The following is a 25430-nucleotide window of genomic DNA, read 5'->3' as shown; positions in this document are numbered from 1 at the left end:
TTCTGGTACTAAAGGTCTCAGCCCCTCTGAGTCTGTGCTGGGGGCTAAGAGGCCTGGTTGGCTGTAGGCTCCCTGGAATTGATAAGGCCCCTGCCCTCTGCTTCCCCAACCATCACAGAACATCTGTTCTCATGGCGAACTGTGGTGAGTTCTTGGCTTCTCAAGAGCTCTCTCTCCTTTCTGATTTTTGCACCTTTCCGGACCCCATTCCGTGTGGTCTGCGTGGAGCTGGCCTCACTATCTGGCTGCAGGAGCATAGTATGACCAAGGCCTGATACACATCCTCCTGGCCGCCATGATTGGTTTGTTGCAGACACGGGACTCCAGTGGGACCAAGCGGAGAGAATTCTGGTACATTTGCTAGAAAGATTAAGAAAGAAATGTTGTCTTCTTCCTGGTGTGGTTGCAAAGCAGGGGTCATCTCTTCCTTCACTTTGGGAGAGCCTGCCAGAGAGAGCTCCAAGGGGAGGCAGAACTGATGATGGTGACATTTTTCTGACAACATCACTGAGGGGCTGGATCCAGCCATTCTTGAAGCCATGACATGCCCATCAATCCTTTTCCATTAAACTAATTTGAGTTTGATTCTACCTGTAACTGAAAGAACCCCACCCCACCAATTTTACAAGAGATGTGCTGGGAATCCAATATTAGAGAAAAGGAGGAAGGAGCTGTAGAGCTTGGTGAAGCAATGTGTGGGAAGCATCTGGGAGATGGAGTGGGATGGTTCTCCTGGCACTGTGTGGGCACAAGCCTGGGGACCAGGGGATAAGAGACTGATCACATGGACCCTAGTGAAAATGGGCAATGCTTAATCAGGGGAATGATGCACCAATGGTTGTGTCTGGGGCCAAACCTAAACATTGGCCAGCCCTGACAGGATGCACTCTAATACAGCCTTGCCTGTCATTCTGATGGTCATCGACCCAAGCACTGGCATCTCATGAGAGCTTGTTAGGAGTGCAGAATCTCAGGCCACACCCCAGACTTACTAAATCAGGATCTCCATTTTAACAAGGCACCAAGTGGTGCATGCACGCAATCCAGTTTGAGAAGCACCGCTATTGGGGTAACGGTAGTGATTGTGGTAGTGAGCAAAGATGGCTGCCACCAGTTCCTTGCTTCCCGTACGCCCCGCCCAATGGGGGGTGGGCAGCCTCCCCCCTTCCCGCCTTTTATCTGGGCTTATTGGAGACTTGCCAGGACCAACAGAATGTGGTGAAGTGGTGGGACCAGGACTGTGCTTGGCCCTCAAGAAGCCTGTTCACTCTGCATCCTCCCTCAGAAGCCAGCTGTCATAAAGTCTGACTAACCACATGGAGATGCCATCTGGAGGCCATGGGAGTTCTGGAAGGGTGACGGAGTGACCCTCGCCAATTCCATGTAGAGCTGAGCCCTACCCAAATTTCTGATCCAGGGCATTGGGAGAAATAACCCATCATTGCTGTATTAAACCACCAAGTTTTGGATTCCACAGAAGAAGCCTACAGAGGCAGTGACTACCTTGCCTCCTGCAGGGTGTCCACTCGCTCTAGACACTGTGCTGAGCACTTTCCACCTACCACGCGCCATTCCAGGCACTGTTCCAGGTCCGGGGTGGAGTGATCATGAGAGATAGCACCCCTGCTCTTGCAGGCTGAAGTTCTTGTCCAGGAAGATGGCAGTAGACAGGAAAATCCCCAAACACAATGCCATGGTGGAATGTGTGTGCCTCCCACCCCAGCATCCGTCTGTTGAAATCCTAACCCCTAGAGTGATGTAATAGGAGGCGGGACCTTTGGGAGGTGATCAAGGTGGAATGCTCATGAATAGGATTAGCGCCCTTGCAAAAGGAACCCCAGAAAGCGCTCTTTACACCACATGAGGCGAAAGGAGAAAAAGGCTGTCCAGACTCGGAAGCTGATGCTTCCCAGAGCCTGTCCGTGCTGGCCCTTGATCTCGGACTTCTCGCCTCCAGAACTGTGAGATAGGATTGCTGTTTAGAAGCCACCAGTCCATGGTGCTCTGTTACAGCAATCTGGACTAAGACACACGGTAATTTCGGCGAAATCAGGACCAGCTTGGAGTGGCGCTGGGGACGATCTCAGACAAGGTCGGGAAGGGTGCTCTGAGGAGACACCCTTGACCTGAGGCGGTGATGGTGGACAGGGTTAATCCATAAAATGCAATGCTGCCAAAGCCCCGAGGAAACAGCTTGGCTTGTTGGAGGCATAGGCTGCAGGTCTGGCTGGTGAATGAAGCGGGAGGGGGCCGCTGGGGGGAGTGGGGGGAACGAGGTCAAGAGATGAAGTCACAAAAGTTGGCAAGGCTACAGCCACCCCATCCGGTCCAGTGGCCACTAGCCACACAAAGCTATTTAAGCCAAACTTCTTTTAAAATTAAAATTGATCATTCGGTCCGTCAGTCACACTAGCCCCGTTTCCAGCACTCAATGGCCACACGTGGCTCCTGGCTACCATACGGGACCGGCTGATGAGAGTATCTCCCTCAGTGGGGAAAGTGCTATCCACCGGCGCTGGCTGTAGAACAAACCAGAGTAAACCAGGGTTCAAGGTCAGCCCATGTGCTCTAGAGCTTGGCTCTTCGTTAAATCCCTTGAGGTTCTGCCTTCCCCTGGGATTAAATGAGGTTCTCGCAGCCCAACAGTGGGTCTGAATTATCCACGGCAAGATGCCAAGTCCACGAACGGTTGAACTGGGGTCTTACCAGGAGAGCATGTTCAAGGCTTCATCCATGGTAACTGGCAGCAAAAGGGCCTGTTTAACTGACTTCTTTGCAACCTCATTTAAGCTGCCAATTTGGGGCTCCCTGATGTGAAAAAAGAACAGAGCGTGGCTACTATTTCAGGGCAATGCGCAGAAGGGAAATTGCTACAATTAGCCAAAGCTGATTTTGATTAGCATATTTTCTTCCTTGGCGCTTAACATCTGTTGGTGTGGAAACAGTCACTCCGTCTTGTCCCGTTAGGGCGAGAGGCACGGGCAGTGAAGGAGGCAGGCCCATGGGGAGCCCAACGGCAGCCAGGACGAAGCCAAAGAGGAGGTAAAATAGCCCCCAAGCAGCTGGGCAAGTCACCAGCAGTTTGTCCTGAGGAAGGATAAATAGGAAAGGACTTCGCTGCACAGGCTGGGAGGCGGCAGGTGGAGGTCCTGCTGTCCTTCGAGTTGGCGAGACCTGCATTGTCATTATTGTTCGTGGCGGCTCCGCAAGTCCTCTGCTCCTGGGACAGTCACCCCACCATCCTCACCTGGGAAATGCGGACAATGACACCCAGCTGATGGGTAAGGGGCAGATTACGGGAAATTATCTCGGTGAACACACTTGGCATACAGTAGGTGCTCAGCAAGTGTTGGCTGAATCATAAGCTTCATAAGAAAGAGTTTCAGGAGAGGGAGAAAGATGGGCTAAGGGGTGTTTGATCAGCATTCAGGCTGGTTCCAGTCCTGGCACTGTCATCGCTTCATTCATTCAGTCAACACATATTCATGCTGGGAATTGGCTCTGTGGCCTTGGATCACCCCTGCTTCCCCCAGAACCAGCCTGGCCACCTGCTTCCTACCTGCAGCCCAGCGGGCGGGGGGAGCTGGTCTCTATGGTTCCTTCCAAGCTTTCCCCACTAACGAGGTCTGCAGCCCCCCTGGAAGGCCTGACCCATTTGGGTTCAAACATGGAAGGCTAGCAAGGTTTTGAGACCCAGATCCTGCAATCTGGGATTTGGAACAGCTTTTAAAGCGCTTTTGGTTCAGTTCCCGACTGATCACAAGGATCCTGTCCCAGCCCTGCTGACGGAAGGCACCGGGTTTGCCCGGATGCTTCCAAAGGCACTCTCACTGCCTCCCAAAGGAGCCCATTCTATTTTCAGAGCGCTCTAATCTATGGATATGCTTGTCCGTATACTGAGTGTATAGAAATTCTAGGTTAATGTCCCTCTTAAAATGCGGCACCCAGCACAGAACATAGTTCTCAGTTTCCATATCTATAAAATGAGCATGAAAATGCCTCCTTCACCTTCCTGGTGGCAGGAATTAAGAGCAATCACAGGGATGGCGGGTCTGGTATGTAGTAGGTGCCTAGTGTTTGTTCCTTCCCTTTCCAAATGAGGGCTCAAAGTCATGGGCCCCCAACAAACCTTCCCTGTGTGTGAGGTGCTCGGCGCCTGTGCACACCCACCCACCGGTTCCTACAGATGGCCAGCGGTCCATCTGGATGTGCGGAGCCAAGGGACAGACAGGGCAGTGGGGGAGGTGGGCTCCGCCTTCTGGTGCCCCCTGTGCCAGTCCCCACTGATGGCTGCTGAAGACCCTTGGGCCTGAGACCACCCTCAAGCTACTGCTGGTGACTCAGCTGGGAAAAAGCCAGCATCCTGCCCTCACCACCACCCTTCCTTCTTCCCTGTTGCCTACCCTTCCGGTGTTCTCACCCATCTCCCCACTTCCCATAATGGTCTCAAATCTCTCTCTCTCTCTGTCCCAAGAGGGAAGGAAGAGACTTGCTACACTGGGCACCACTGGGAGTTGGATTTAAAAACAGCCAAAGAGAGAAGCAAAGCGTACAGAGAGGAAGGCCACCGTGCACATTGTCAGAGGGGAGGCGGTCGCGGCATCCCTCACATGCTGTGAGGGTCTCACTGGGCCAATGGCTGCCTTTGTACCCAGCAGGGACTCAGAGCAATTCTCTAGTGGCTATGCCATCTGAGAGCCTGGCTTCCCCGCCCCGGAGCCTCTATCAAGCACCCAGATGACCTTTGTCCAGGGAGCCGGGGCAGGTGGCAGACTGGGCAGACAGGAGGTGATTAGAGTATCAGTTCCTGCAGATAGCAACCCACACAGCAAGGTCAGGAGAGGGGTGTCTGTATCGTGTAAGCCCGCTTCAGGCTTGCTCTGGCACACTGCTAGCCACCAGATTGGGTCTGCTGCCCAGTGTGGGACCCTGAGGCACTAGGCCAGCCACCCATCGGCTGTGTTTCTGTCCCTGGTTCTCAGCGTGTCTGAATACTCACCAAGAGTGCCCGGCAGGTCAGCGCCACAGGTCAGCTTGTCTCGGTTGCTGTGGCCCTGTGAGAGCAGGCCAGCCCTAGGAGGGTAAGCTTATATCCTGGTGCAGGGGCAAGTCAGTCCTGAGATCCTGAATGGGGTCACATTGTGATGTCACTCCACTGGGGTCCCCCATAAGGCCCACCGTCACTGCTGGTATCAGGGCCGCAGGGAGCCCCTCCTGAGGACACAATACATTTGGATGCTGTTCTGGTTGGTGCTTCTGGAAAAGCAGCTGCCCTTCTAGAGTCTATCAGCGTCCCCTACCCCACCTGGTTTGGGCCAACACAAGGGACCCAAGAGCCTCTCTCAATTTTTCCCACACAAATTGACTTCAAGGGGGTACCCCCACCCCTTACTCTTCCTCTGCACATTTTCTATGATTGATTTAAAAGTCCGAGGCAGACCCATGACTTTTCCCCCACTGCCCACCTGGCGTGTCCAGAGGCAAACAGAAGAATTTAAATATTAGCTCAGAAAACAAACAGGAAAATGTAAATCTCCCCCACCCTCTCTCCTTAGTCAAACCCAACACAGATGTCCCTCAGGGTACCTTCTATGGTTTCACATGCCTGCGCAGCTTTCCTCTGCAGGTGATTGGTAATTAGGTGCAATTTCTATTTAATAAGCCCTCCCAATGAAAAGGAAAACCCACAAAAGGGGCTGGAGTCTGAAAGGTTTCTAGAAGTTCCATCCCCTTGCTTCTCTGGTGCTTGAGGTTGGGAGCGGGAAGCGTTCTAACCAAAGAGCAAATGGCCTTGCCTTGGAGACTATCTTAATTTTAGAGTCTAAAACTGTGGTTTTCAAGCTTTAGGGTACTTTTAAATCATATGGAGGGCTCGTTAGAATACAGATTGGCTCCACAGAATTCCTGACTTCAGGAAGCCTGGGGGTAGGACTCAAGAATCTGCATTTCTTTTTTCTTTTTTTTTTTAATAATAATTTTTTATTATGTTATGTTAGTCACCATACAGTACATCCCTAGCTTTTGATGTAAAGTTCCATGATTCATTAGTTGCGTATAACACCCAGTGCACCATGCAATACGTGCCCTCCTTAATACCCATCACTGGCCTTTCCCATTCCCCCACCCCCCTCCCCTCTGAAGCCCTCAGTTTGTTTCCCAGAGTCCACAGTCTCTCATGCTTCATTCCCCCTTCTGTTTACCCTCCCTCATTCTTCCCTTTCTTTTCCTACCGATCTTCCTATTTCTTATATTCCATAAATGAGTGAAACCATATGATAATTGTCTTTCTCTGCTTGGCTTATTTCACTTAGGCCATATGCACCCCAATGTTCATAGCAGCATTGTCCACAATAGCCAAACTGTGGAAGGAGCCGAGATGCCTTTCAACAGATGACTGGATTAAGAAGACATGGTCCATATATACAATGGGATATTACTCAGCCATCAGAAAGAACGATTACCCAACATTTGCAGCAACATGGACGGCACTGGAGGAGATAATGCTAAGGGAAAGAATCTGCATTTCTAACAAGTTCCCCGGTACCGCTGCCGCTGTGGGTCTGGAGAGTACACTTTAAGAAGTGTTGCTCACAAATGTAATGGTGGTCGTCTTCTGGGTTTGAGCCTAAACACACGCTGCCAGCTGATGGCAGTATTAAGGGGTTGCTGGAGAACGAACAGAAGCCATAGCTTTGGGGCCAAAGCTGGCTGAGCCCTCTGGATTCAACCAACCTGCTTTACTGAGGATCTGTTCATTGCCAGTGCTGAGCCACGCCGGGGAGGCACAGCTCATGCTGTGCCCTGCCCATAGCTTTGTGGCTTTACCACTTCCGTGCACAAAGGTGGCCTGACTTCCAGCCACCAGCACCTGTGTCTCTTTGTTTGGGGGCTTTCCTCAGCTGCTGGAGCCCACCCTGCCTGCAGGCCATGCAGCTGGGAGCCCAGGAATTAAAGTCTCCCCAGGAACTTCCTCAACAGGGACTGTTGGTGGTTGGTGGATAAATACCCCAGCTCCCTCCCGCTTAGGTGGAGCAGCTTGGAGGCACGCTCTGTGCCATCTTCCAGAGACCTCCAAGCCTCAGTTGCCCACAGTGCTAACTGGCTTGATGACACACCCTATCTTGCTGCCTTCCCTCTCCTGGCCCACTTCCCCACCCCTCTGCCAGAGTTTCCTGGGATTGTCTCTAAAGAAACAACTTGCCCTTGAATCCTCCTTTCAAGGTCTGCTTCTGGGGGAACCCAGACTAAGACATCATGAATAGGGAATGGTGTTTGTCTTTGGTAAGTTCACATTTAAAGGGGGAAAGACACATACTGTGGCTTTAGTACAATCAGGACTTTCTGGAAATTGCTGGTGGGTCTCCAGGCAGATGGAGGCATTCTGCTGGTTGCCCTTTGGAGGGTCATCAAGGGCACCTTGAGGAAATGTAGGAGCTCAGACGACACTCTCAGGGGGAGGCCAGGGGGAAGAAGGGGCCTGGCAACCTGGCCCAAAGGCCTGTTCTTCCACATAGGCAGGCCAGAATGGGGTACCCACAGGGGACTGATTTGCTATGCAAATTCCTCTTGCTTCTATCTACCTGGACAATCCTCCTGAAACAAGAATATGGATGTGGACCTGGAACCATATAAAATATGGCTCTTGCTAGGTTTGGGGGGCTGTCGGATACTTGGAAAGAGATTGATAAGGGTCTCTGCTGGCCTGATAGGATTAATATGCTTCCCCAGGTGCCCATGCCCATGCCAGGCCTGTGCCTAGCCTCACACCTGTACTATAGCGGTGGAGTGTGATTCCCCCAACTCCTCCCACATACCCCTCCCCATCATCAGCGTCAGTCCTCCCAGAGACCCCCAACATACAAACATACAATCCAAGTGAAAACACTCTGCATGGCATCAAAACACTCTTCAAATCCAGTTCCTGGCCCCTTTGGTCGGACACTTCGTGTACCGAGACTATGGAACTGCCAGTGAATGGCCCCAGTTGCTACTTGGCTTCACAGATCATTCTCAGGGGACCAGGCACCCCAGAGTTTTTCTTTCCCCACATTTCAACTTGGCTAAAGGGGAATGAAGCCTGTTGTCCCGGAGCTTTGTGTCGATGATAGCATCAACCTTTTCAGCATTACCCAGGACTCAAAAAATCATGGCTACTAAACAGCCATCAGCCCTGCCCCTAGACGAAAGGATCACATACATGAAGGGGCCCAATCCCGAGACCTCAGCACAGAGCTAAGAGATGAAAACGGGGGCTCAGCTTGTGCCTTCAAAGACAGCAGCCTCAATGTCCACCTGACATTTTACACTCCCAAAGTCACAAAAGTGCCTTTGGCCCGATGGTTTTATTTTTGTGATTAATTTAAAGGAAATCGTCTAAAATATGGGGGAAACCTAGACATTCATGTGTTAATTTCAGTGTTATTTCGAAATGTGGGAAATTGGAAATCATTTAAATGTCTAATGGAGGAATGGTTGAATAAATTGTAGAGAATCTCCGTGTTGGAGTGTTAGGAGCCATTAATATAATGGTCATGAAGACTGCGAGGAAACAGAGAAGAATGGTGATATTAAGTGTAAATTTAAAAAGCAGAGGCTACAAAGAATTACAACTATAGAAACGCTTGCCTGTGGAAAAAAAATGCTCCCCATCATTAGTGATGAAGAAGAGGCAACTTAAAACTCCCACATGCTCACCTGAGTGGCTACAGTTAAAAACGTCAGTAGAAATGTTGGTGCCACTGTGGAGTAAGCTGAACTCACATAGGTTGTAAAATGGTACAACCACTTTGGAAAAGGGCTTGGTAGTTTGTTCTTTAAACATACAGATCTACTAAATGACCCAGCAAATCCTCTCTCAGGTATTTACCCAAGAGAAATGAAAACACCTCCACAGATGTACAAGAATAGCCGCTTTGTTCATGATATCCCCAGACGAGAAACAACCCAAATGTTTGTTAACAGGCGAATGAATGAACAGATTCTTGTACATTCTTATAATGGAATATTAGTCAGCAACGAACAGGAGCAAACTCCTGGTACCTACGTGATAACGTGATTAATCTCAGAGATACGCTGAACAACAGAAGCCAGAGACAAGAGTATGCACTTGATTCCATGAAGCTCGGGAGTAGGCAAAACTAGTCTCAGGCTGCAGAAGTAAGTTTAGTGATTGCCTGGAGGAAAGGGTGGGGTAGGGTGGGGGAGTGACTAATGGGGTAAGGGAAGTTGTGGTGTAAAGGAATGTTCTAGATCTTCAGTATAGTGGCAATTACTCAAGTGTTTCTATTTGCCAAAACTCATCAACCTGCACAGTTAAAATGTGTGAATTTTAAAGCATATAAATTATATCTCGAGAAAGGTGAGAATGTGTGTGTGTATTTGTGGTAGGTGTATATACGACATGTATGATGTATCCATACATTCCCACACATGACACACACACACACACACACACACACACACACAAATTGCTTACCTAGGAGGAAAAACCACAAGGCAATACACTAAAATGTGAAAAGCAGTTGTGTTTCATTAATGAGATTATAGATGATTTCTTTTTCTCTTCTTATATTTGCCAAAATTTTACCTGTATGGTTCTGTCTTTTATAGGATAGGATAATAAACGTTTATTTTTTTTTAGTCTCAAATTGCTGGAGGCAAGTGCTTATGGTGGTCTACAATACACTAGGTTTTTACTGCGTGTGTGTGTGATGACTCCTATGGATTTCTCTTTCTGTATATCCACCAATCTAAATCTTCAAGCCAATTTGAAATCTTGCATCCCTACTAAATTATTCATAATATACTTGCCAGAAACAAAAACTGTCTTGTGTCATCCACCATCTCTTCATATATTGTTTCTCTTTAACCAATCATGTACTCACCAAGGGCTAGAATAATATCTTTATTCTTTGTATTCCCAACAGTTCCTAGCACAGAAAAAGCACAGAAATTTGGAGAAAATAGACCTGAGCTAGCACAGGGTCACTATGTACAGTGGCACAGGCTGTGCACTGCACAAACTCAAAGCAATGATACGAATGGCTCCCCCTGCTGCATGGATAGTGCCCTCTGGAGTTGTGCAAACAGAGTTCTTGGTCAGAGTACCTGTCCGCCACTTCCTAGTTTTGTGACCCTGAGGAAGTTAATAGGAATGTTGAGATGATTGAATTGAGATAGTGTGCGTTCAAAGCCTTGTGCAAACTATAACACAGTCTACAATGTTACATGTGACAATTCTCATAATAAATCTGGCCCCTGCCTTTACACCTTGCTCATTACCATGACTTCCTCATCAGCTTTTCCTCAAATCCCTGAAGCTGTCAAACACGTTCCTGCCTCAGAGCCTTTGCACATGCCGTCCTCTCTCCCTAGAAGACTTCTGCACCCACATCTTCTGGCAACTGGTTCCTTTGGGAGGTTCTGATTTTGGCTGCAATATCACTTGAGGCTTCACCTAAGCATCCTGAAAGAGCCTCTTCCCCACTGTCATTTTCTATCTCACCACTCTGTTCTTAGTATCTGAAGTTATTGTATTTGTTTAATTCTGATGGTCCACCTCCCACCCCAAACCTTCATGTGTAGAGGGTCTATGTCTGTTCTGCTCATGCCGTATCTCCAGCCCCTGGAGTACAGTAGGTGCTCAAAAGTCATTTACTGAATGAATGAACAGATACTTATTGGTAAGTAGGCGACATGCTGTATTTACTCAATTCAGTCTGCCAACTGTTTTCCAAAAACAAGAGACTGTGAGGCAAACACGGCTTGTTCCCACCTCTGCTGAGAGTGGAAACCCACCCCAGTGGCTGGAGGAATCTGCCCAAGATGTGCCCGGCGGCCGCAGGTCTGAATGTTTGCCACTGACGCTGTGCCGGGTAAGGCTGCAAGTCAGCCACCGTGTCGTGAGGACACGGGGAATAAGGAGGGCATTGTGCTGCCCAAGGAGATGGACGGTTCCGAGAACGCTCGGGAAAGTACCTCCCTCCGGCCGGACACACCTCTCCCAGCCAGGTACTTTGTTCCTTTCTCCTTTCCCTTTTTCTTTCCCCGACTGTGAGCAAGGAAATCAGGCCAATCAGCCTTACCTTTGCTCCTCGTAGCTCTCAATGTGGGGTTTCTTTAAAGTTCTGGTGCTGGTGTAAGCTCTGCCAACGCCACAGTGGAATTTTCTGATCCATGCCAAAGATGGAGCTCATTAGTTTTCCTGCCTGAAAGAAAGAAAACACTTCTTTAGGAATTGGCGCGTTTAGCGTTCTGCTAAAGGAGGATGAGGCCTGCCTGCAAGGAAGTTTAATGTAGGTTTGTAGGTGGGTCATTTAGGGGGAAACCAACCCACTGCACAGCTCCCACGGGCCTGCAAATACCCCTGGGGGTTGCCCACACTGATGGCCCCCTGCTGCCCATGGGCTATAGGCAGGCCAGGGCCCTGGGAGACTTAAACAGAGGCAGAAATGTGCCCCCACTTTCCCTTGAAGCACCCACCCTATACATTTCCAGAACGTTCTTCTGCCCTCTCTCTTCTTTCCTTTTCTGAAATGTGTATGATTTCTGGAGGTGCCACTCCTGAGGTCCTGCTTTTCAAACTGGAAAACAGGTGGGTTATCCCCAGTGCCTGGACCTGATGCTACCAGATAAATAGCCAGAATCCTTTTACACAGTGGTAGATGATTTAAAAGCTTATATGAGAACAAACAACATATATTTATAAATAGAAAATAGTGTAGGAGGAAAAAAAGTAAAAACGTTACCTATGAGGCTAGGACTTCAGGTGATTTTTAAATATTTTTCATGATCCTTTTCCCTATATTACCTGTATCATGTACAGTATTCATATATATATATCACTTTGATAAAAATAATAATACAATGATTTCCATTTTTAGAAAATCTGTCCTTGTGGATATATTTTGGAGTAGAATGCAAAAATTTCATGGATTTTAATGTAAATCTGAATGATTTCCTGATACAGATGGTTTAGAGGCAGTTTGGTGCAAATGTCTGGGAGATGTTGCATGGCAAGTCAGTAAAACTTTAGTATGAATTAGTCTGAGTTCATTGTGCTCTCTCTCACACACACACACACAAACACACACACACACCACCACCACCACCACCACCACCACAGATGGCACCTAAACTCTACAAGAATCCACGGACTCGCAGTAAAATGACACTAGAAAAAGAAACAAAAGTTGTCTGATTTACAACCGGCTCATGAGTTTCTGACCAGGCGTGGGTTTTTCTGACCACAGTGACCATTAGCAGTCTGAAGAGGAGTGTCAACGGGGCTACAAGCAATGTTCTCATTCCACCAAATCTAATTTTTCTGCAGTGCACATTCAGATCGAAGGCTGGACAGTTGTGCTGGGCCGAGCCAGTCGGCTTGATCTATGAGCCGGTTGGGGGGCCTGCCAAACCAAAGCAGAGAGCTGAATCCAACCACCCTAGTGGGCTCTTTCTGAATTTTATTATACTTTTTTTTCCTTTTCTTTTCTTTTCTTTTCTTTTCTTTTCTTTTCTTTTCTTCTCTTTTCTTTTCTTTCTTCTTCTTCTTTTTTTTTATTTTTTATTTTTTGCTTCTTCTTTTTTTTTTTTTAATAATGATTTTTTATTATATTATGTTAGTCACCATACAGTACATCCCCGGTTTTCGATGTAAGGCTCGATGATTCATTAGTTGTGTATAACACCCAGTGCACCATGCAATATGTGCCCTCCTTACTACCCATCACCGGTCTATCCCATTCCCCCACCCCCCTCCCCTCTGTAGCCCTCAGTTTGTTTCTCATAGTCCATAGTCTCTCATGTTTCATTCCCCCTTCTGATTACCCCCCTTTCTTTATCCCTTTCTTCCCCTACTGATCATTCTAGTTCTTATGTTCCATAGATGAGAGAAATCATATGATAGTTGTCTTTCTCTGCTTGACTTATTTCACTTAGCATTATCTCCTCCAGTGCCGTCCATGTTGTAGCAAATGTTGAGAACTCATTCTTTCTGATTGCTGAGTAATATTCCATTGTATATATGGACCACAACTTCTTAATCCAGTCATCTGTTGCAGGGCATCTCGGCTCCTTCCACGATTTAGCTATTGTGGACATTGCTGCTATGAACATTGGGGTGCATATGGCCCTTCTCTTCACTACGTCTGTATCTTTGGGGTAAACACCCAGTAGTGCAATGGCTGGATCATATGGTAGCTCAATTTTTAACTTTTTAAGGGACCTCCACACGGTTTTCCAGAGTGGCTGTACCAACTTGCATTCCCACCAACAATGTAGGAGGGATCCCCTTTCTCCACATCCTCTCCAACAATTGTTGTTTCTTGCCTTGTCTATTTTTGCCATTCTAACTGGCGTAAGGTGGTATCTCAGTGTGGTTTTGATTTGAATTTCCTTGATGGCTAATGATTTTGAACATTTTTTCATGTGTCTGTTAGCCATTTGTATGTCTTCATTGGAAAAGTGTCTGTTCATATCTTCTGCCCATTTTTTGATTTGTTTATTTGTTTCTCGTGTATTGAGTTTGAGAAGTTCTTTGTAGATCTTGGATACCAGTCCTTTATCTGTAGTGTCATTTGCAAATATATTCTCCCATTCCGTGGGCTGCCTCTTAGTTTTTCTGACTGTTTCCTTGGATGTGCAGAAACTTTTAATCTTGATGAAGTCCCATAAATTCATTTTATCTTTTGTTTCTCTTGCCTTTGGGGATGTGTCATGAAAAAGGTTGCTTTGGCTGATGTCGTAGAGGTTGCTGCCTATGTTCTCCTCTAGAATTTTGATGGATTCCTGTCTCACATCGAGGTCTTTCATCCATTTGGAGTTTATTTTTGTGTATGGTGTGAGATAGTGGTCAAGTTTCATTCTTTTGCATGTAGCTGTCCAATTTTCCCAGCACCATTTATTGAAGAGACTGTCTTTTTCCCACCGGATGTTTTTTCCTGCTTTATCAAATATTAGTTGCCCAAAGAGCTGAGGGTCCATTTCTGGGCTCTCTATTCTGTTCCATTGGTCTATGTGTCTGTTTTTGTGCCAGTACCATGCTGTCTTTGTGATCACAGCTTTGTAGTACAGCTCGAAATCCGGCATTGTGATGCCCCCAGCTTTGTTTTTCCTTTTCAACAGTTCCTTGGAGATTCGGGGTCTTTTCTGGTTCCATACAAATTTAAGGACTATTTGTTCCAGTTCTTTGAAAAACGTTCTCGGTATTTTGATCGGGATAGCATTGAAAGTGTAGATTGCTCTGGGTAGCATGGACATTTTAACTATGTTAATTCTTCCGATCCATGAGCATGGAATATCTTTCCATCTTTTTATGTCTTCCTCAATGTCTTTTAAGAGTGATTTATAGTTTCTAGAATAAAGGTCCTTTACGTCTCTGGTTAAGTTAATTCCAAGGTAACGTATGGTTTTTGGTGCTATTGTAAATGGGATGGATTCCCTGATTTCTCTTTCTTCGTTCTCGTTATTCGTGTACAGAAATGCAACTGATTTCTGAGCATTGATTTTGTATCCCGCCACGTTACTGAATTGCTCTATAACTTCTAATAGTTTGGGAGTGGCTTCTTTTGGGTTTTCCATATAGAGTATCATGTCGTCTGCAAAGAGAGACATTTTGACTTCTTCTTTGCCGATTTGAATACCTTTGATCCCTTTTTGTCGTCTGATTGCTGTTGCAAGGACTTCTAGTACTATGTTGAATAATAGTGGCGAGAGTGGGCATCCTTGTCGTGTTCCTGATCTTAAGGGAAAGGCTTCCAGCTTTTCCCCATTGAGAATAATATTTGCAGTAGGCTTTTCATAGATGGCTTTTATGAGATTGAGAAATGTACCTTCTATTCCTACACTCTGAAGGGTTTTAATCAGGAAAGGATGCTGTATTTTGTCAAATGCTTTTTCGGCATCGATTGAGAGGATCATATGGTTCTTGAGTCTTTTCTTGTTGATATGATGTATCACGCTGATTGATTTGCGAATATTGAACCACGCTTGCATCCCAGGTATGAATCCCACTTGATCGTGGTGGATAATCCTTTTAATGAACTGTTGGATTCTATTAGCAAGTATCTTGTTGAGGATTTTGGCGTCCATATTCATTAGGGAAATCGGTCTGTAATTCTCCTTTTTGAGGGGGTCTTTGCCTGGTTTGGGGATCAAGGTAATATTGGCCTCATAGAATGAGTTTGGTAGCTTTCCTTCTGTTTCTATTTTTTGAAATAGCTTTAGGAGAATAGGTATTATTTCTTCTTTGAATGTTTGGTAGAATTCCCCAGGAAAACCGTCCGGGCCTGGAGTTTTGTTATTTGGAAGGTTGTTTATCACTGACTCAATTTCTTCATAATTAATTGGCCTGTTTAAGAAATCAATTTCTTCCTTTTTCAATCTTGGTAGTTTATAGGTTTCCAGGAAGGATTCCATCTCTTCCAGATTGCTTAGTTTATTGGCATATAGCTGTTGATAAAAATTTCTAATAATCCTTCCAATTCCAATGGTGTTCGTCGTGACCTCTCCTTTTTCATTCATAATTTTAATAATCTGGGTCCTTTCTCTTTTCTTTTGGATAAGTCTTGCCAGTGGTCTGTCAATTTTATTGATTCTCTCCAAGAACCAGCTTCTAGTCCTGTTGATCTGCTCTACTGTACTTCTGGTTTCTGCTTGATTGATTTCAGCTTTAATTTTGGTCAACAGCTTCCTTGTGCGTGGGTTAGGCCTGTCCCTCTGTTGCTGTTCCAGCTTCTTGAGGTGAGAATATAAAAACTGCATTTTAGATTTTTCTATTCTTTTGAGTGAGGCTTGGATGGCTATGTATTTCCCCCTTAGGACTGCCTTTGCAGTATCCCATAGGTTTTGGACTGTTGTATTTTCATTCTCATTGGTCTCCATAAATTGTTTAAGTTGATTTTTGATTTCCTGGTTTATCGAGTCATTCCTGAGCAGGATGGTTCTTAGTCTCCAAGTGTTTGAGTTTCTTCCAAATTTTTCCTTGTGGTTGAGTTCCAATTTCAGAGCGTTGTGGTCTGAGAATATGCAGGGGATAATTTCAATCTTTTGGTATCGGCTGAGACCTGTTTTGTGTCCCAGAACATGGTCTATTCTTGAAAATGTTCCATGGGCATTAGAATAGAATGAGTATTCTTTGGTTCTGGGGTGTAGTGTTCTATATATATCTAAGAGGTCCAACTCGTCGAGTATGGCATTCAAAGCCTTTGATTCTTTGCTTAGTTTTTGCCAGGGTGTTCTGTCTATTTCTGAGAGTGGAGTGTTGAGGTCCCCTACTATTAATGTATTTTTATCTATATGTCTCTTTATTCTGGTTAAGAGTTGGCTTGTGTATCTTGCTGCTCCCCTGTTGGGGGCATATATATTTATAATTGTCATATCCACTTGTTGAATACTTCCTTTAAGAATAATATAGTGCCCTTCTGCATCTCTAACTATAGTCTGTAGTTTAAAATCCAATTTATCTGATATGAGAATTGCTACCCCAGCTTTCTTTTGAGGTCCATTTGCGTGAAAGATGGTACTCCATCCCCTTACTCTCAGTCTGAATGCATCTTTGGGTTCGAAATGAGTCTTTTGTAGACAGCAAATGGATGGGTCATTTCTTTTTATCCAATCTGCAACCCTGTGGCGTTTGAAACCAGAATTCAAACCATTAATGTTCAGGCTGAGTACTGAGAGATATGCTTTTAATTCTGCCATGTTGTCAGTAAAGTCTTTGTTTGTATTGGCTGTGACTTTCTGTTTTGTATCACTCTTGGGGCCTTTTTACTTTTATAGAACCCCCTGTAATACCTCCTGTAGGGCTGGTTTCGTGGTTACGAAATTGGCTAGTGACTGTCGATTCTGAAATGTCTTTATTTCTCCATCAATTCTGAATGACAGCCTTGCTGGATAAAGGATCCTTGGCTGCATGTTTTTCTCTGAAAGAGCTTTAAAAATGCTCCCCCAACCCTTTCTCTCATTCCAGGTCTGTGTAGACAGGTCTGATGTAATTTTGATGCCTTTGCCTTGGTACGTGAGAAATTTCTTTGCCCTGGCCGCTTTCAATACTGTTTCCTTGGATCTCATATTTGCGAATTGCACTATGACGTGACGTGGTGTAGGTCTGTCATGGTTGAGCTTGGGAGGGGTCCTCTCTGCCTCTTGGACACGAATTTTTGTTTCCCTTGCTAGATTAGGGAAGTTTTCAGCTACAATTTGTTCAAATATCTCTTCTAGACCTCTGTTTTTCTCCACCCCCTCGGGGATGCCGATGATTCTAACATTGGATCGTTTCGTTGAGTCAGTAATCTCCCGTAGCCAACATTCGTGGGCGTGGATTTTTTTAAGACCATCTTCTATTTTTATTTTTTCCTCTATTAACCCATCCTCCAATTCACTAACCCTTTCCTCCGCTTCCGTGACCCTGGCCGTCAGAGCCTCTAGTTTTGCCTGCATTTGGCTCATAGAATTTTTAATTTCTGTCAAATTCGCTCTCATTTCCGCCCTTAGGGATTGTATATTCTCAGTAATATTTTCCTGAATACTTTTTTCAAGTCTACTCATTATCTTGACCATTGTTACTCTGAATTCCATTTCTGATAATTTGGTTACATCCATATCCGTTACTTCTGTGGCAGAGGCCACTGACTCACTGTCTTTTCTTTGCTGGGGGGGGGGGCTTCTCCTTCTTGTCATTCTGATGAAGAGAGGTTGCGGGGTTTCCAGAGCCCAAAATTATTGACTGGGTCCCAGGTCGTGCCTCTTGTTTTATAGGGATCTTAGAGATGTGGGCTTCTTCTTTAAAGATTTTATTTATTTACTTATCTGAGAGAGGGAGACAGACAGTCAGCAAGAACGAAACAGAAGCAGGGGAGTGGGAGAGGAAGAAGCAGGCTCCCAGCGGAGGAGCCCGATGAGGGACTCCTTTCCAGAACGCTGGGATCACTCCCTAAGCCGGAGACAGGCGCTCAATGACTGCGCCACCCAGGCGCCTCGGGTTGTGGGCTTCTTGATTTTTCAGCCTGCCTTCTGTGTTCTGGGGGAGGGGCCTGCCGCGCCGATACTCAGGCAACCCTGTTTGGGTAGAGTCTCCGCGTCCCCTCCGAGGGAGGATGGGGATGGGCACTCTCTGAGCCAGTATTTCCAGGCTTTTGTTCTCTGGCGGCTTTCCCTGGCGGCCGGCTATGCCTCTTCTGAGGGTCAGAGCAGCAGAGGCTGCATTGTCGCAGAACAGAGGGATTGCGGCCCGTTCTCCACTGATGTTCTGGCCACTTTAACTCTGTTACTGTTGGTGCTGCTCAACCCTGCGGCGTCCCGGGATGTGCCTATTTTTTGCTTCTGGTTAAAGACTTTCTTCAAAACTCTCACTAATGATTTTTTTTTTTTAAAAAGCTGATTAACAGAGTTTGAGAAGAGCCACACGATGATTAAGTGGCTGGAAAAAGACGTGGAAGAAAGGTTGAAGGAGCTGCACTTTTTAAGTCTGGAGGGCAGAACCCAGAGAAGGGTCTAGAATAATGATTTTTAAGTGCCAGGCACTTACTAATCAACCGACACGCACTCTGTGAACACTCAGCAGACACCGGGCATTGAGTGGGTGCCTTCGCTCTGCCCTCGAGCCAGGAAGAGTAAGGCTTTAAGAAATGAGTACACAGGTAGGAGTGATTTAAGATAGACAGAGGAAAGGACTTCCAAAATCACAGGGAATTCGGAAGGAAAACACATGACTCAGCCCTTTCCTAAGTTTTTATCATTGCTGAAGAGTCATCATTCCAGTACACGGATTTTGCCGGTGAACTCTGGTGCCCAGTCATGTCAGAGTGGCCTCTGCGTGGAGCTGGTAAAATGGGGGGGAAAGTGCATTCAGAGGTTTTGTGGAGGAAACAGCTCTGTGGGCTCTACGAGGGCGGAGAGAAAGCAAGTCCGATCCAGCTTTGCACCTCCACCACCAAGAGGGTACCTGGCAAACTTCAGCGCCCAGTTCTGGAATGATTGATCAAAGGCAGCTCCTGGAAGGTGGAGTGGAAGGGAATGATTAAAGCTGGGGAAAGCCTGCTCTGGGCAGAGGTTTGGGGTGGGCACAGACAGGGAAAGGCAGAGCTTGGCGAAGGGAGGGGGACACCAGGCTATGGACTTCCACAAAAGTCAGGCAGAGAAACGAAGGTTTGATGCAGTGCGCACGATTTCAAGCTCCCGAGGGGGAGGCAAGACAGGCTGGGAGTAGTCGTTTGCGAAGGTTAAGTTTGCTAAAAGTGAGCAGGATGGATTGGAAAGAAAAAGAGCAAAAAAGAAGACAGTCAGGTCTTTCACAGTTCCTGTATACCCTCTCACTCTATTTACTTTGGAGCACTTACCACAAGCTGAACGTTAGTCTAATGAATTATTGATTGCCTGCCCCCATCTCTACCAGACTGTAAGCTCACTGAGCATAGGGTCCTATGGGCTCGTTCTCTGCTGAATTCTTAGCACCTATCATAGACTCTAGTGTGCGACAATGCTCCATAAATATTTATCGAATGAAAGAAGTAAATCAGGAATGTGGGACAAAGTTCTGGAGTCCTGAGTTCTTCATCGCTGGTAATCATAGAGAAGAGTCAAGATGTCTAACTAGCTAGGCTAGTGAAGGATGTTTTCTACTCAGGGCTGGAAAACCAGAGCCCCATTGTGCTTCTGACTCAGTGGCTCTCAGACTTCATCCCAAGAGGTCCAGCGAGAGGCATCTAGCCCTACTAAGCTGATCCCAGGACCACAATACGTTATTCATGACTGGTACTTTCCATCTGAGACGGAGGAGTATGATTCCAGAACCCAGAGGGCTGTATTATGGAAAGACGCCATTTTTGGAGTCTCCGAGGCTTATTTAACTTTGTCATAAGCGTGAAGTCACCTGCCTCCTCTGCTACTGAGGGTACAATAATAATACTTCCCTCTCCTGGTTCTGGTAAGGATCATCTGCAAAGCACTTTAGAAATAGTAAAAGTGTGAGATATACATCAACCATCTTTTTTTTTTTCCCCTTGCTTTCTTTGGGGACTCACAGCCAGCCACTGGGTCAGTCCTCATTTTTGCAAGACTCCTAACTCCAAGCTCACTTCCAATGTCACCCACACAAAACCAAACGCTCTTACCCAAGTTACCTGTTACTACCACCTGCAACCATAAAAATTGGTGATTTACGCTCACGCTTACCATCCAATTTCTTTGCGTAAATTTTATTTTTCTTTTGACACTTGTTATAGTCTGTCTATAGCAATTTTTCTTCAAGTGCATGATAAAATTACTCTGATTTTAAGTGGCACTCCTGCAAAACTTAAACCGTCTGGGATATCACAGGGTCTCTGCTCTACATTTTGCAGAAGTATAAATGTGCTGCCTATGGAGAAGGAGCTGCATTCTTTTTTAAAACTTCTAGATCTTAAATTTGTGTTTAAAGGCGCTCAAAGGGCCCTACGTTCATTCATTCCTTTGTTCATTCATTCAACAAGGGTTCATGAGTTTCAGACGAACACTGCTGGTGGCCTGTTGACACCCAGTCCGCCATTCCTATGCACCTCAACGGTGCCTTCTTCCTTGGGGCTTTGTCTGTGGTGTGGGCTGGAAATACCAGAAGCAGCCTCCAACCAGTAATGGAGGGGTGTTAGGGAATAAGTACCCAAGCTTCCTGGCTTTTCAGTTAGGGTGATGCTGAGACATACTCCACACCGGCCCCCAGAGTTCCTTCATGGAGGGGGGCTTCAGCGGCCAACACAGGAAACTTGCACCGCTCATCATCGTCTTCTCTTCTGGGTCTCACTTCTCTTCTCTCTTCCTGGTGATTCCTGGGATCACCTTCCAAATAAAAACTGCCTTCACTCAAATCTTGTTTTCCACAGTGTCTTCGGTGGAGACCCAGCTTAAGTAAGGTGAACGTGTACCCAAATCAAGGTGGTGGGCTCGGTGTTCAGGGAATATGATGTCGCATCAGATTGAGCTACCGACCCCAAGGAGCCCGAAGTTCAGACAAGGAATGAGACGTGTGAAGAAATGCCAACACGAATATGTACAGTTTCACAACCCATTGGGTCTCTCTCTCTCTCTCTCTCTCTCTCTCACACACACACACACACACGCACCCTCCACTCTGGTCCAGATGACTATTATATTCGTGGTGTGAAGGAGCCAGCTGGTTCATGACAGCTGATTGTTACATTTTTAAGAATTTTTCAAGCAGTTCATTAAACAAAGCCTTTATTAAAAATTTAATGACATAAACTTACAATGAAATAGATTGTACGAGGGGCGCCTGGGTGGCTCAGTCTATTGAGCATCTGCCTTTGGCTCAGGTCATGATCCCGGGGTCCTGGGATCCAGCCCTCTGTTGGGCTCCAAGGTCAGCGGTGCTTCTCCCTCTCCCTCTGCCCCTCCCCACCACTCGCGCTCTCTCTCTCTCCCAAATAAATACATAAAATCTTTTTAAAAAGTTAAAAAATTAAAAAAGAAACAGATTGTATGAAAAACAGAAGTTATAAATACTCAACATCATCTCTTTCCAATGATTTCACTACATTTTATTGTTACATATGCCCTTGAGATGATTTATGAGATTATCTCTGTGGTATACAATGGCATATTACTGCAAATTCCTTCCCTCCTTTGTGTTCAGTGACTCAGCAGCTTAAAATCAGCTATGACGGGAGTACTGACACCCTGGAAATTGGCAATTGCTGCAAATTAAGAATACCTCCTGCACCCCTACCTCCAGAGCCCAGTGTTAAGTATTTACCAGCATAACAGCCCTATCCTGCCTGGAATCTTGCAAAAGCCTCCCAGCTGGTCTGGGGATCCACCATTCTGCTGTCTTAACTAATGCTAATGTGTTTTTTTAAAAATGTAGATCAGATCGCAAGACTTTCCTGCTTAAAGCTCCCCAACGCCATTGGCTTCCCAATACCTTCTAGGGAATGGGATACCTAGGTACCTTCCAGCCTTGCTCGTCCCTTACCTTTCTTCCTGTTTCCTGAACCAACAGCTAAGCTCCTCCCCACCGCAGGATTTTTTTTCTTATTCTTCTTATCCTTCTTTCCAAGACAAGATCAGCTTTTTCTCGTGTTCAAGTGTCAACTCAACCATCACCTCCCCAGAGAGGTTTCCTCTGATGATGTTCTTTACACCCACCGCCCTCCCCATTCCTAGATCCCTGCCCTTCTCCATCGCTAGAGGCTGTTCTCTTCCTTGTAGCCCTTTGCACCATTTGTATCCATCTTGTTTATTTATTGGTTGACTTGTCTATTTTTTGTTTCTCACTAGAATATGAGCTCCAACAAAGGAAACCCTTTGCCTTGTTCCTGGCTGTCTCGCCATCACCTAGAACAGTGACTGGCACATAGTAGGTACTGAGTTGAGGTGAACCCCAACCTACCCAAAGACCCATGCATGGGCCAGCCAAGATCAGCCAAGCCTCAAGCCTTGTTTTAAGCCCCTGAGTTTTGGAGTGGTTTGTTAGGCAGCAATAGCTGATCGATACAGAGTCTTTTGTGGGTTTTCCTTTCTCTGTCCAGGACTCCAGTACTGGCTTTCTCTTGTTCCCATCCACATGCAGCTCCCAGCTCTATATGCTGTGTGTGTTCATCTCTGTCCTTAAGGTCCAAATCCCCAACTATGTGCTTAGCTTTCCAGTCCGTGTGACCCACACTGGCCCTAGCGCCTGAACTTCACAGAAGCAGTATCTCCACCTGGGCTTCCCTCAGGCTCCTCAAATTCCACATGTCAATAAACATGCAACATCCTCCCCAATTCCTGTCCCCTACATGTTCATTCTCCTGTGGGTCCTGCCCCAGTGGTGTCACTCTGGACACCAGCCAGGAACAGGAGCTCACAGGAGGCAGATCCCTGTCCCTCACGCCCTGTGGTCACCAACCCTCACCTACTTCACCTCTAATTGCCCCTCATAAACTATCATTGCACCTCCCTCTCCTGCCACCACCCCGTTCCCAAGCCCCTGTCACTGGAGCTGTTACAATGGTTTCCCAACCTAGTGGGTCCCCAACCAAGCTGAGCATCACTATTGCTGGAAAGAGAGGGCCAAGGGAGTGATGTCAGCTGTCATGGATCACAAATCTCTTCCTGAAGTCACCCGCCCACACACACAGCATGCCTTTCAGTATCTGGGACCAAGTGCAGCGGTCCTGTGCAGGACCCTGAAGCCCAGTGCTCCCCCCTCTGACTAGCCCTGAGACATCGGGCAGGTTGCTCAACCTCCTTGTGCCTCAGTTTCCTCATCCCTAAAATGGAGATAATAACCGTACCCCCTGTACTGAGTTGTTCTGAGGGTTAAATAATTTTACCTACACATAGAGCATCTCGAATAGCTCCTGGTGCATGTAAGATGCAAAAATGCTATATATTGACACGATGGCTTTGTTTCCACGTGACATTCTATTCTGTGTGTCATTTATCACCCTTTCATAGTTGTTGATAAAGCAAAAGCTCTTTTTACACTATAAGATAGTCTCATCTTTTCTGTCTACTCTTTTAAAATACCACCTGTGATTTTGTAATAGAAAGCATAGCACCGTCATGAGTGAATGGACCATACTAGGTGATTCTTCTTGTATATTTAGGGTTTCCTATTAAGAACATTCTATTTGTTTTTAACACACAACTAAAACCCACTATGCCCCTCCATCTCCCTACAGGCACCCCTGTCCTCCTAATCCTGGGATGGTTCCTGTTTTTCCCAGACACACCTTGGGAGAGAGTAAGGCCAAAACTCATTGATGAGGCTGAGCAGGACCAAGGATGGGGGTCCGTGGGCACAGCAGTGGCTATGAGAGTCAGGTCAGGCCAGGTCAGGCGGGGGGTAAGGGGACCTGCCTTGGCCCTAACAGAGCCTGGTGGAGGGAGGACAAGGAGCAAGGAGGGAGGGAAGGCAAAGGCTCAGGCCAGGCCACGTCTCCATACTGAAACATACATTGTGTTGAGGCCAAACCAAACGTTAGATTATGGAAGAGAACAGAGAGCCCCCTCATGCCTAGGAACTTCGCAACCCTGTAATTTGTTTAACATATTTACAGAACATGCGTTTACTGAGCCTCTACTCTGTGTAGGTGCCGTGTCAGGATCTGGGACACGGTTGCATAGAAGATACGACTCTGACCCCTCCAGACCCTCCAGGCACGTATCCTTCTGCCAAGGGCTTTTTGTGGTGAGCGGCTGCTTTTCTCTGCCAGAAGGTTTTCTCTGGCTGATAAGGCCTGGGACTAGTTAAAGTCCTCTCAGAGGAAGCTCTCAGTCAATGAGGAGTGGGAGCGGTGGGTAAACGAGCCACCTCCTCACTCCTCAGGCAGGACATCTCTGGGATGTGTTCCACACGGTTTCCCGGCATGCCCAGTGATACTGAGCCCGGTTGCCCACACCAGTCACTTGCTTGATAATCGTGTTACTTGCCTGATTCATCTCCCTCCCATTCTACTTCTCTACCCATGTGTCCTATGATCACCCCCAAATGAGTCACTTGAATCCAAACCCCCGTCAGGATCTGCTTCTGGGAAACCCTAAACAGTGGGTAAGATGAGGGTCTCTGCCCACAGCAAGGTCCTCAAGGGCAGCTGAGTCTTTACTGGGTCTGAATATCACTCTAGGCTGCTTGCCCAGCCTGCTAGTGAATACCAGGCACTCAACAAACACCAATGAACAAACAAATGAATGAAGAACAAATGAATTTCCTCTCTAAAACCCAGATTGTCCTAGAGGGGTACACCCATGTTCAGAGAAGTTAACTGGTTTACCCATGGTCAGTTAGAACTAGTTGATATGCCAGCCAGAGGCTGAGATTCTGGATATTCATTTCAAGTGGAGGCTCACCACTGGAAAAAGACTGAGTGCTGAAAGTTAATCCAGGTTAATTCCCATTGATTAATCATTAATATGTTAAGGAGCTGCTGAGATTAAAAACAGGAATGAACGGTTTAACTTCAACTCAGCCCCTCTACTCCCTCACCACAGCTTGTATTTTCCACATGTTTCTAACAACAACTAGTACAGTACCAGTGATGGGGAGGGGTGGTAATGTGAAATTGTCCGACGAATAGATATTAGGAACAGGGTTCTGCAGCCACTGCCAGGGAAGTGGTGTGGAGCAGATTAGGCTGCAGCAGCCCTTTTGGCTTTTTGGAAATTTGAAAGAAGATGGCTTTGGCTCAAGTTCAAAGAGTTGGCCTTAAGAGACCCTGATCTAATGGTTAAAAACCAGGCCTAAAATTATCTTAATTGAAAGACTTATTTGGTTATGAAGAGACAGTGTTGGCTTATATTGAGGGGAGGAGACCATATAATGAAGAAGTACTATTTGCTCAATTTTCTGGGAAACGGGTGAGTTTGCTGGGGTCAGACCCTCTCACCCTCTTCTTTACACGGCGTAAAACGCCATAGGGTGGATTATATTTATTGCTCTGCCAGCTGTGCTTTGT

At 46.5% G+C, this 25430-nt stretch overlaps 1 protein-coding gene across 2 annotated transcripts in view; it reads right to left on the bottom strand.

Moving 5' to 3' along the window:
• Positions 1 to 11169, bottom strand: part of BANF2 (BANF family member 2) — a 40038-nt gene extending 28869 nt beyond the window's left edge. Inside the window, exon 1 of one of the 2 annotated variants that reach the window (XM_087853920.1) lies at positions 11085 to 11169. The gene's annotated coding sequence lies outside the window, so the exon portion shown is untranslated. Of the gene's footprint in view, positions 1 to 4999; positions 5131 to 11084 lie in introns of those variants that run through there. The other variant, XM_045810432.2, reaches the window with a different exon arrangement.
• Positions 11170 to 25430: the final 14261 nt, after the last annotated feature.

This window comes from Ursus americanus, chromosome 22 (assembly GCF_024610735.1).
Source record: "Ursus americanus isolate L20-20 chromosome 22, mUrsAme1.1.p, whole genome shotgun sequence".
In the NCBI taxonomy this organism is placed as follows: Eukaryota; Metazoa; Chordata; class Mammalia; order Carnivora; family Ursidae; genus Ursus; species Ursus americanus.
Note: the sequence above shows the minus strand (reverse complement) of the source record. Positions and strands in the feature narration are given on the sequence as shown.